This window comes from Mustela putorius, unplaced genomic scaffold, assembly GCF_011764305.1.
Source record: "Mustela putorius furo isolate JIRA1106 unplaced genomic scaffold, ASM1176430v1.1 tig00003834_pilon_pilon_pilon, whole genome shotgun sequence".
Taxonomy (NCBI): Eukaryota; Metazoa; Chordata; class Mammalia; order Carnivora; family Mustelidae; genus Mustela; species Mustela putorius.
The window spans coordinates 45,539,210-45,552,083 of NW_025421987.1; the positions used below are offsets into that span (position 1 = coordinate 45,539,210).

The 12,874-nt window shown below is 36.6% G+C and overlaps 1 protein-coding gene across 6 annotated transcripts in view; it reads left to right on the forward strand.

Annotated features, from left to right (window-relative positions):
* STXBP5L (syntaxin binding protein 5L) overlaps positions 1-12,874 on the forward strand; it is a 458,714-nt gene that overhangs the window by 61,853 nt on the left and 383,987 nt on the right. The window lies entirely within an intron of this gene.

Below are 12,874 nucleotides of genomic sequence, written 5' to 3' on the forward strand. Positions count from 1 at the left end.
TTATCAATTTTGTTAATTCTTTCAAAGAACCAGCTCCTAGTTTTGTTGACCTTTTTTTTTTAAATTTCTATGTCATTTATTTCTACTCTAATCTTTATTATACCTTTTTCTGTGGGATTTATGCTTTATTTTCTGTTCTTTTCCCCACTTCTTTAGGTGTAAATTTAAATTGTGTATGTGAGATTTTTCTTGCTTCTTGAGGTAGGGCTGTATTGCTATATACTTAACTCTTACGGTCACTTTTGCTTTGTCCGAAAGTTTTAGGACTATCGGGGTTTCATTTTCCTTTCTTCCATGTATTTTTAAATTTTCTTCTTAAATTGCCTGGTTAATGTGTTCATTCTTTAGTAGGATGTTCTATAACCTCTCTGTATTTGCCTTCTTTCCAAATTTTTTCTTGTACTTGACCTCAAGTTGTATAACATTGTTTAAAAATATGCATGATATGAACTCAGTCTTTTTGTATTTGTTGAGGTTTGTTTTGTAAATCAGTATGTGATCTATTTTGGAGAATTTTCCATGTGCATGAAAAGAATGTGTATTCTGCTGCTTTAGAATGAAATACTCTGAATATGTCTGTTAAGTCCGTCTGGTTCTGTTTAGATGATCCATCCATTACTGTAAGTGGGGTGTTAAAGTCCCCTATTATTATTGTATTATTACCAATGAGTTTATGTTTGTTATTAATAGGTTTACATATTTGGATGATCCCAAGTTGGGGGTATGAATATATATTGTTTGATCTTTTTGTTGGATAGACCTTTTTTTTTTTTTTAAAGATTTTATTTATTTGTTTGACAGACAGAGATCACAAGTAGGCAGGAAGGCAGGCAGAGAGAGAGGAGAGAGCCTGATGCGGGGCTCAATCCCAGGACACTGGGATCATGACCTGAGCCGAAGGCAGAGGCTTTAACCCACTGAGCCACCCAGGCACCCCTGGATAGACCCTTCTAACATGATATAGTGTTCTTCTTCATCTTTTGTCACAATTTGGTTTAAAATCTAGTTTTTCAGATGTAACTATGGCTACTCCAACTTTCTTTTTATTTCCCTTAGCATGATAAATAGTTTTCTATTCCTTCACTTTCAATCTGGAGGTGAATTTGTGTCTAAAATGAGTCTCTTAAAGATAGCATATATATTGGTCTTGTTTTTTTATCCATTCTGTTACCCTCTCTTTTGATTGGAGCATTTAGTACCTTTAGTTTCAGAGTAATTATTGATAGGAATTTAGTCCCATTGTGTTACCTGTAAAGTTGCTGTTACTGTAGATTGTGTCTGTTCCTTTCTGGTCTTTGTTACTTTTGCATAACAACATTACTTTTAAGTTACTTTTAGTCTCTCTTTCCTGCTCAAAGAGTCCCCTTTAATATTTCTTACAGAGATGGTTTAGTTTCATAAACTCCTTTAGTTTTTGCTTGTCTTAGAAACTCTTCATCTTTCCTTCTATTCTGAATGTCAGTCTTGCTGGATAAAATATTCTTAGCTGCATATTTTTCCCATTTAGTACATTGAATATTTCCTTCCAGTCCTTTCTGGCCTGCCAATTTTCTGTGCACAGGTCTGCTGCTAAACTTATGTGTTTACCCTTGTAGGTTAAGGAACTTTTCTCACTAACTCTTTTTGCAAGTTTCACTATGATGTGCCTTGGTGTTTTTAATTGATTTTGAGGGGATTCAGGGAATTTCTTTGTGCCTCTTGCACTTAAATGCCTTTTTCCTTCCCCAGATTAAGGAAGTTCTCAGCTATAATATATTCAAATAAACCTTCTATCCTTTTTTCCCTTTCTTCTTCTTCTGGGATCCTATGATATGGATATTATTGTATTTTATGGAATCACTGAATTCTCAAGTCTATATTCATGATCTAATAATTTTCTTTCCCTCTTCTTTTTAGCTTCATTATTTTCCATAATTTTATCTTCTATATCACCTATTCATTCCTCTGCTTCTTCCATCCTCAGTGTGATTATATCCAATTGTTTTTACAGGTCAGCTGTAACATTTTTTATTTTGGCCTGACTAGTTTTGGGGTCTTGTATATCTGTAGCAAGGGTTTCACTGGTGTTGTCTATGCTTTTCTCAAGCCCAGCTAGTATCCTTATGATTGATGTTTTAAATTCTGTTTCAGGCATATTACTTATATCTGTTTCATTTAGCTGCCGGGCCATGACTTCTTGTCCTTTATTTTAGGATGAATTCCTCTGTCTTGACATTTTTTTCTAGGTCTCTGTCTTTTATGTGTTAGAAAAGACTGTGACTGGTCCTGTTTCCACTGGAGCTGAAGCTTTGTAACACTCAATGATCAGTAGACCTGGTGCATGCTGGGGTTTGTGCTGGTCTTCTGGTGGAGGGACCTGCTGCTGCTCTGGCTCTCAATTATACTTGCTCCAGTAAAAAAGGTACCTGAAAAGTGCAGGAGGATGGGGTTTGGTATAAGCAACTCAAGCCTTGACTGTTTTTGTTGTGTTACTTGCTGAAGTATATTCATGCTAATGGAGTGGTGAAAATGGTGACAGCCAGCACTCTTCCCAAGAGAGAGGTCTTTGCACCCTCTGCTGTTCAGGAAGCCCTCACAGAAGAACAAATAACTTCTCCTCTTGTATCCCAGGCTTTCATCAGATCCCTGCCTTCATCCTGCCTGTGTCTGAGTTGTCTGCCTGCCTGGTGGTATAGTGCCCTGTTTTGTTTCAGGCATGTAGTTGGGTTTCAAAACTCCAAATTGTAGGGACTCTGCATAGTGGAGACCTATGCTGATCCTCTGGATGAGGGTTTCACTGCACAGTGGCTAGTACCACTTTGTCCCAGAAAAGCAATTGCATGAATTCACATGGACTTGGATTTTATGGTAAAGCATAACAAAAAGCAGCATCCATGTTAGTTGTCCTCAGCAAGTGTTCTGCTTATAGACTAATGAACAGAGCAACTCAATGGCATCTACAGCTCTTTTGGCCTCAGCGAGGCAGTGCTACCTCTCCCAAATGCACTCCAAGAAGGGGAACTGTCTCTCCCAGTGTGATCTAGGGGATCCTCAGAACACGCTATCTGCTTCTGGGCCTCTGCCCTCCTTCTCCATAAGAGCACAACTATGTCCCAGGCTTGACCCTGGTGATGATGCAGACTTGTTAAACCTCAGACATCCAGCCCTACTGCTTTTAAAAGCTTGTGATGAACAGCCCCTCTCATTTTTCCAGTCAGCAGTTTTGGAGAAATGTTTTTCTTGTGCAATCCTCTTTGTGCTGCTTTCAGTCTTTCTCCCCCCACCCCCCATGATCAAAGATCCCTCCCCGCCACAGAACCCATGATTCTTTTTTCCCCACATCATGTCTTTGTACCTCTTACCTTTCACAATGTGGCTTCTTCCCCTAGCTGTGTGGTTTGTTCTCTTAGTCCTCAAATCAATGTCCTGGGTGTTCAGAATTATTTGATAATTTCCTAGCTGTCTTTAAGGGACCAGGCAAGCATAAGGTCCTCGTCCTACTTCACCATCTTAATTCCTTCTCCTCAACTCAGCTTAGTTTTTTCTTGTTACACTTAAAAAAAAAAAAAGTGTATATATTTCTTTTTAAAAAAATTTTATTTATTTATTTGAGAGAGAGCATGAGCAGGGAGGAGGGGGAGCCCTGATGCAGGGCTTGATCCAAAGACCCCGAGATCATGACCTGAACTGAAGGCAGATGTATAATTGACTAAGCCACTCAGGTGCCCCAAAGTGTATATATTTCTTATTGAACTGAAGAAGCTCCAAATCTATCTCCTCCAGCACACATAAAATGCATTGAGATTTTTATTTTTAAAAATATTTATATTGTATTAAAATATTTATATAATGTATATGTGTGTTATATTGTATTAAAATATTTATATTATATTGAATATATAAATAAATTTGAGCAATAAGTGATAATATAGATATTTCCCACCTATACAGGAATGTGATCTCTTTCTCCATTTTTTCAAATCTTAATGTTGAACTTTTTTATCCCATACTTTTCTTGTTATGATTCTTGATTCCCGTATCAGGGTTCTTGTTGTTACTTGTTGCTACTATGAATAAGCATACTATCATAATAGCATGATAGTATCATGAATATAGATCACTAAGTGAAATTAATTAGTAGGTTTTAAAATTTATTTACTTATTTTTTGAAAAATAAAAATTGTATATATTTAAGATATACAATATGATATTATATGCTACAACAATATGATACAAGTTACATTATGAAATGATTACTACAAACTAATTAAGAAATCTATCACTTTCCATAGTTACCATTTGTTTGTGGTGTGTGGTGTGAACGCTTGAGATCAATTCTCTTAGCAAATTTCAAGTATACAAAATATTGTCATTAACTGTAGTTATCTTGTGGGACATAGGGTTTCCAGAACTTATAACTGAAAGTTTGTACACTTTAATCAATATTTCCCCTTTCCTCCCACTCTGCAGTCACTAGTAACCATCATTCTACTCTGTTTCTCTGAGTTTGACTTTTTTTTTTAAAGATTCCACATATAAGTAAGATCATCTGATATTTGTTGTTCTATGTCTAGCTTATTTCACATAGCATAATGACCTCTAAGTTTATCCATGTTGTCACAATGGCAGGATTTCCTTCTTTTCATTTTTAAAAAAGATCTTGTTTATTTGACAGAGAGAATACAAGCGGAGGGGAAGCAGTAGAGGGAGAGAGAGGAGCAGACTCTCTGCTAAGCAGGAAATCTGGTGCGGGGCTTGATCCCAGGACCCTGGGATCATTACCTATGCCAAAAGTAGACGCTTAACTGACTAAGCCACCCAGATGCCCCAGTTTCCGTCTTCTTCTTCTTCTTCTTTTTTTTTTTAAGAATTTATTTATTTATTTGAAAGAGAAAGACAGAGATAACAACAGAGATCATGAGCCAGTGGGGAGGAGAAGGAGAAGCAGGCTGCCTGGGAGCCTGACTCAGGGTCCAATCCCAGAACCTTGGGATTATGACCTGAGTGAAAGGCAGATGCTTAACTAACTAAGCCATCCATGTGCCCAGTTTCCTTCTTTTTAAAGGCTAAATAATATTCCAGACTCTGTGTGTGTGTGTGTGTCCCCCATATTTTCTTTATCCATTCATCTATCAGTGGGCACTTGGGATGTTTCCAAATCTTGGCTACTATGAATAATGTTGCAGTGAAGATGGGAGTATGTATGTCTTTGAGATAGTGATTTTATTTCCTTTGGATATATATCTAGAAGTGGGATTGCTAGGTCATATGGTAGTTTTCTTCTTTATTTCAAGGGGCCTCCATACTATTTCCCATAATGACTGTATCAGTTTACATCCTAACCAACAGTGTACAAGGGTTCCCTTTACTCTACATATGCACCAATATTTGTTATCTCTTGACTTTTTGGTGATAGCTAACCTAAAAGGTGTGAAATTATACCTCATTATGGTTCTGATTTTTATTTCTCTAAAAATTAGTGACATTGAGCAACTTCTAATATACCGGTTGCCATTTATATGTCTTTTTTGGGAAAAAAATCTATTTATTCCCTTGCTTATTTTTTAGTCCAGTTATTTTATTGTTATTTTTTTTTTTTTACAATTGGATTGTTATGAGTTCCATATGTATTTTGGATATTAACCCCTTATCAGATTTATGGTTTGCAAATACGCTCCCATTTCATAGGTTGCCTTTTTATTTTGTTGATAAATAGAATTTTGCAATGCTGAGGCTTTTTAGTTTGATGTAGTCCCACTTGTTTATTTTTTATTTTGTTGCCTGGGCTTTTGGTGTCAATTCCAAAAAAATCATTGTCAAGACCCGTGTCAAGGAGATTTTCCCTCTTGTTTTCATGTAGGAGTTTTATGGTTTCAGGTCTTAGGTTTAAGTCTTTAATCCATTTTGTGTTGATTTTTATGTATGGTGTTAATATGAGAATATAATGCCATTCTTTTTATAAGATTTATTCATTTATTTTAGAGTTGGGGGGGATGGTTGGGGATGGATGGAGGGAGAAGGAGAGAAAAACTCAGACTTCACGTTCAGTGTGGAGCCAGATCTGGGGCTCAATCTTAGGACCTTGAGATCATAACATGAGCCAAAACAAGAGTTGGATGCTTAACCGACTATGCCCCCCCAAGGGCCCCACAATATCATTCTTTTGCATGTGGCTATACAATTTTCCAAATACCATTTATTGAAAAGACTACTCTTTCCCTGTTGAATATTATTGGTACCTTTGTTGTAAATTAGTTGTGTATGTATGGGTTTATTTCTGGGCTCTCTATTCTGTTCCATTGGTCTGTCAGTTTTTATGCTAGCACTGTACTGTTTTGATTAATACAGCTTTGTAATATAGTTTGAAGTCAAAGAGTGAGAAGCTTTGTTCTTCTTGCTCAGTATTGCTTTGACTGTTTGGCCTCTTTTGTGGTTCCATAAGAATTTTATTTGAAATTTTTCTATTTTTGTGAAAAGTGTCATTGGAATTTTGATGGGAAATTGCCTTGAATCTGTAGATTGTTTTTTTATAGCATGAACATTTTAACAGCATTATTTCTTATTTATGGACACAGGATATCTTTGTATGTATTTGTATCATCTTTGGCTTCTTTCATCAATTTTAAAAGATTTAATTTAGTTTTTGAGAGAGAGAGAGAGCATACACACAAGAGCAGGGAGGGGCAGAGAGCTAGAAGTAAAAATAGAATCTTAAGTAGGCTCCACTCTTGGCATGGAATCTGATGGGGCTTGATCTCACAACCCTGAGATCATGATCTGAGCTGAAATCAAGAGTTGGATGCTTAACAGACTGAGCCATCCAGGCACTCCTTTCATTAGTATTTTAAGAAAACTATAAGCTAGTATCCCTGGTGGTGGGCATTAATGCAAAAATCTTCAACAAAATTGTGGCAAATTTTATTTAACAGTACATTAAAAGGATTATACACTATGTGCAAGTAAGATTTATCCCTGGGATGCAAGGATGGTCAACATATGCAAAACAATAAATGTGATCTAACACTTAACAAAATAAAGAATGAAAACCATATGATCATATTTGTATCCTTTTATGATACTGAACTTTTTACAAAATTCAGTATCCTTTTATAATGAAAACTCTCAACAAATTAGGTATAGAAGAAATGTACCTCTATATAATAAAAGCTATATGTGGTAAGTCAAAGATAACATCATACTTAATGGTGAAAAGCTGAAGAAAACATTTCCTCTATGTTTAAAAGCATACAAGTGTGTCTACTCTTGTCACCTCTGTTCCACATAGTAATGGAAGTCATAGCCAAAGTAGTTAGGCAAAAAAAAAGAAATAAAAGATGTCTACATTGGGAGTACCTGGGTGGCTCAGAGGGTTGAGCCTCTGCCTTCAGATAGGGTCTTGATCTAAAGGGTTCTGGGATCAAGCCCCGCATCGGGCTCTCTGCTCAGTGGGGAGCCAGCTTCCCTCCTCTCTCCACCTGCCTCTCTGCCTACTTGTGATCTCTCTCCCTCTCTGTGTCAAATAAATAAAATATTTTTTAAAAAGACATTTATGTTAGAAAGGAAGAAGTGAAATTAATTGTCTATATTTGCAGATGATATGATCTTACATATAGAAACCCCTGAAGACTTTATGAAAATCTGTTAAATAAATTCAGTAAATTGCAGGATACAAAAATAAAAATAAACATCTAAAAATCAGTTGTGTTTATTTATACTAATAAGAAGTTATCCAAAAAATATATTAAGAACACAATTCCAGTAATAATAGCAACAGAAATAATAAAATATTTAGGAATAAATTTGATCAAGGAATAAAGTTCTGCACATCAAAGACATTCTTGAGGTTTCTTTTACTTTCTTTTTTTAAAAATATTTATTTATTCATTTATTTATTTGAGAGAGAAAGAGAGTGAGAGCACCTACACATGAATGGGGCAGGGGCAGAAGGAGAGGTGAGAAGAAAACAGACTCCCTACCAACTACAGAGCCTGATGCAGAGCTCCATCTCATGACCCTGAGGTCATGACCTGAACCAAAACCAAGAGCAAGAGTTAGTCACTCAACTGACTGAGCCACCCAGGCTCCCTTTGAGGTTTATTTTTCCATAGCTTTGTGCTAATACTACCCTAAGGATCGGGATAGGAAGTATGTCCAGTATCTTTTTTTTTTTTTTTTTTTAATTCATGTGTCCTTAAATATCACCCTTGGAATTAGTGTTTTCCAATATGAAAAATACTTCCATACAAAACTTCTACCTTGTAGATAAGGTTGGTCTTCAGCTTCTGGTCTTCGCTTTTTCAATTTTTTCCAAACAGACACCTTCCTCCCCGTTAGGAATAAAAGCACTGCTACTTATGATGATAGTTGCACTGTGAAAAGGTATTTAAGTCAATGTATTATTTTATCAAATATCTCTCTCAGATGTCTTTCCCAGGTTTTTGTTTTCTGACTAATCGTAACTGGTATAAAACTATTTCTGCCCTTGTAAGAATTGTATTTTGGATAACAGACTAAAATAATGGAAATTTGGGGGATATATGGGGCCAAAAAAAACACCTGTATTTCTCCTGACTCTGGTGAGTAGAACTCTTAGAGTCAGAATAAATGGGTCACATTTTGTCTCTTCAATATCTTCTTGCTTCTCAATTATTACCTTATGGACTATACTGGCTATGACTGAGGCCTCTTACCAACCACAACTTGACATGCAGTTGTCCTGACAAACCACAGGATAACTAGCCTATCTTTTATTTCTTTTGTAATCTCTGCCAATCTTTTCTTTTTTCTCAGAGCCAGGACCTTGTCCTCCCATTCTTAATCATAAGTTTCTGAGTTCTCATGTCCATTTTTACTGCATCCTGAACCACTATATTTTGCCATCACCCATTGTCTCATTTTTTCTTGCCTTATATTTGCAAAATGAACTGTTTTTACACATTGTTGAAAAACTAATAAACTAATGCTTCCGACTTTTATAAGTGCCTTGAGTTATAAAGCCATAAGAACTGTAAAGCCTTGTGTTGGATCAGTTTTTCTTAACCTGATATTCCAGAATGGCCTTGTAAGTGGGATGTAAAAAAGTATTTTGCTGGTATGGTTTTTCCCATACTCTTATGATACAGAGATCAGAGATAACCACATCTCCTCCTTTTTTGATACACTTTTACTAATTTCTTATTTGAAGCATGAGGCATAAGGATCACTTGATCTTACTTATACCACTGAAGGTAGGAGAAGTGTTTGTTATTGTCTTTTTGGTTGCTCTAACTCAGTGGCTGATCTTGATTCTACCATAAGTTGAAGCTCTGTTATTTCTTTTTTTTTTTTTTTTTAAACGACAGAAATTTATTTTCTTGTAGTTTTGGGAGATAGAAATCTAAAATCAATGTGTTGGCTCTCTCTAAAGGCTCTAGGGAAGAATCCTGTCCTGCCTCATTGCTACTGGTGGTTGCCAGCATTCCTTGTGATTCCTTGCCTCAGAGCTGCATCATTCCACTTTCTGCCTCTTCTTCACAAGGCCATCTTCCCTGTGTCTATTACACTGTATGTCCAAATCCCCCTCTCCTTACAAGGGCACCAGTCTTTGGATTTACCAGCCAACACTGTATGACCTCATTTTATTTTATTTATTTTTTTTTAATTTTTTATTTTTTATAAACATATATTTTTATCCCCAGGGGTACAGGTCTGTGAATTACCAGGTTTACACACTTCACAGCACTCACCAAAGCACATACCCTCCCCAATGTCCATAATCCCACCCCCTTCTCCCAAACCCCCTCCCCCCAGCAACCCTCAGTTTGTTTTGTGAGATTAAGAGTCACTTATGGTTTGTCTCCCTCCCAATCCCATCTTGTTTCATTGATTCTTCTCCTACCCACTTAAGCTCCCATGTTGCATCACCACTTCCTCATATCAGGGAGATCATATGATAGTTGTCTTTCTCTGCTTGACTTATTTCGCTAAGCATGATACGCTCTAGTTCCATCCATGTTGTCGCAAATGGCAAGATTTCATTTCTTTTGATGGCTGCATAGTATTCCATTGTGTATATATACCACATCTTCTTGATCCATTCATCTGTTGATGGACATCTAGGTTCTTTCCATAGTTTGGCTATTGTGGACATTGCTGCTATAAACATTCGGGTGCATGTGTCCCTTTGGATCACTACATTTGTATCTTTAGGGTAAATACCCAATAGTGCAATTGCTGGGTCATAGGGCAAAGCTGTCATCATCAAGACAGCATGGTACTGGCACAAAAACAGACACATAGATCAATGGAACAGAATAGAGAACCCAGAAATAGACCCTCAAATCTATGGTCAACTAATCTTCGACAAAGCAGGAAAGAATGTCCAATGGAAAAAAGACAGCCTCTTCAATAAATGGTGCTGGGAAAATTGGACAGCCACATGCAGAAAAATGAAATTGGACCATTTCCTTACACCACACACAAAAATAGACTCAAAATGGATGAAGGACCTCAATGTGCGAAAGGAATCCATCAAAATCCTTGAGGAGAACACGGGCAGCAACCTCTTCGACCTCTGCCGCAGCAACATCTTCCTAGGAACAACGCAAAAGGCAAGGGAAGCAAGGGCAAAAATGAACTATTGGGATTTCATCAAGATCAAAAGCTTTTGCACAGCAAAGGAAACAGTTAACAAAATCAAAAGACAACTGACAGAATGGGAGAAGAATTTGCAAACGACATATCAGATAAAGGACTAGTGTCCAGAATCTATAAAGAACTTAGCAAACTCAACACCCAAAGAACAAATAATCCAATCAAGAAATGGGCAGAGGACATGAACAGACATTTCTGCAAAGAAGACATCCAGATGGCCAACAGACACATGAAAGAGTGCTCCATATCACTCGGCATCAGGGAAATACAAATCAAAACCACAATGAGATATCACCTCACACCAATCAGAATGTCTAAAATCAACAAGTCAGGAAATGACAGATGCTGGCGAGGATGCGGAGAAAGGGGAACCCTCCTACACTGTTGGTGGGAATGCAAGCTGGTGCAGCCACTCTGGAAAACAGCATGGAGGTTCCTCAAAATGTTGAAAATAGAAGCTCTGTTATTTCTTATAATTCTCTGAAAGTCATTTCTTTATGGCTCTTGTTTTATATTCATATCATGCAAATCAGGTTATATTCTTTAATTTTGAGACAAGATTAGAGTACTGAAATGTTACATAGCTCTTATTTTCAAAGATGCCAACCTGTGTATTCACTAGTTTGGTGACCTTGGACAAGTTGATTAACCTTACTGGGCCTCAACTTCATCTGTAATGACACCACATATCTCATGGGGCTATAGAAATAAATGAAAATTAAGTAAGATAGTCCATGTAAAGTGTTTTTCATTGTACCTTGTACAAACAAAACAAATGGTGACAGCAGCTTTGGGGATAAAGATTATATGCATATAGTCTTGATTTTTTATTTCTAATGTAGCAAGAGGAAAACTATCATTTTCATATTCATTGCAACTTAGTATTCCATTGTGTATATATACCACATCTTCTTGATCCATTCATCTGTTGATGGACATCTACATAGTTTGGCTATTGTGGACATTGCTGCTATAAACATTCGGGTGCATGTGTCCCTTTGGATCACTACATTTGTATCTTTAGGGTAAATACCCAATAGTGCAATTGCTGGGTCATAGGGCAGTTCTATTTTCAACGTTTTGAGGAACCTCCATGCTGTTTTCCAGAGTGGCTGTACCAGCTTGCATTCCCACCAACAGTGTAGGAGGGTTCCCCTTTCTCCGCATCCTCGCCAGCATCTGTCATTTCCTGACTTGTTGATTTTAGCCATTCTGACTGGTGTGAGGTGATATCTCATTGTGGTTTTGATTTGTATTTCCCTGATGCCGAGTGATATGGAGCACTTTTTCATGTGTCTGTTCGCCATCTGGATGTCTTCTTTGCAGAAATGTCTGTTCATGTCAGTAGATAGGCTGAGGAAAGAAAGACATTGCAAAATGCTGTTTTTGTAAGTATATTATAAATTTAGATCTTATTTTTATTTGTAATGGAGGCTCAAATTGTCCATCATCCTTATTACTAGATATTTAAAAAGTTGTCGTCTGAAGAAGAGAGGTAGCCCTCAAATACTTAACAGCTATTTATACTTACAGAAATAAAATAGTACAAAATATCTCAGTGGACCTTTCGAAATGCAAGTGTATAGCTCACAGGGGAATCCAACTAAATAAACACTGAATCATCTTTAATAATCTAACTCCACAACTAGTTAGATAATTAGTCCTTTTGAATCATGGAACATTATACTAAATATAAGCCTATTATTTGTTCTTTTAAGGAATACATTCTTAGCAAGAAATACAGAACTACCTGTCTGTCTATTATGTGTTTTAGGTCTTCCATGGTTTCTAGTACAAAGTATTTGTATTAAGAATATAATGGAATTGAAAAGAACCTTGAAATAACTCAGTTCATTCTTTCTCTCTCTCCTTTTTTTTTTTGTAGTTGAAGAAGCTGAGAACTTGAGTAATATGTCCAGGTTAGACAGTGACATAGCTAGGACCTGTACTAGCTCCCTACTCCTAACTTGATATTCTTCCATGTTACTCTGTCTATAATTTTGCTTCACAAGATTAGTCTTTTCTTTTAAAAGTGATTTTTATTTTGGGGTGCCTACCTGGTTCAGTCAGGGGAGCATGTGACTCTTGATCTTGGGTTTCTAAGTTTGAGCCCTATTTTGGGTGGTAGAGAATACTTAGAAATAAAATCTTTAAAAACATGTTTTTTATTTTGCTCCATGGACAAATTATTTTTCTGACTACCAATTTTCATTTTGTTATATATCAATGAGAAGAGATCTTTATGTTCACAGAAATTTGTTAT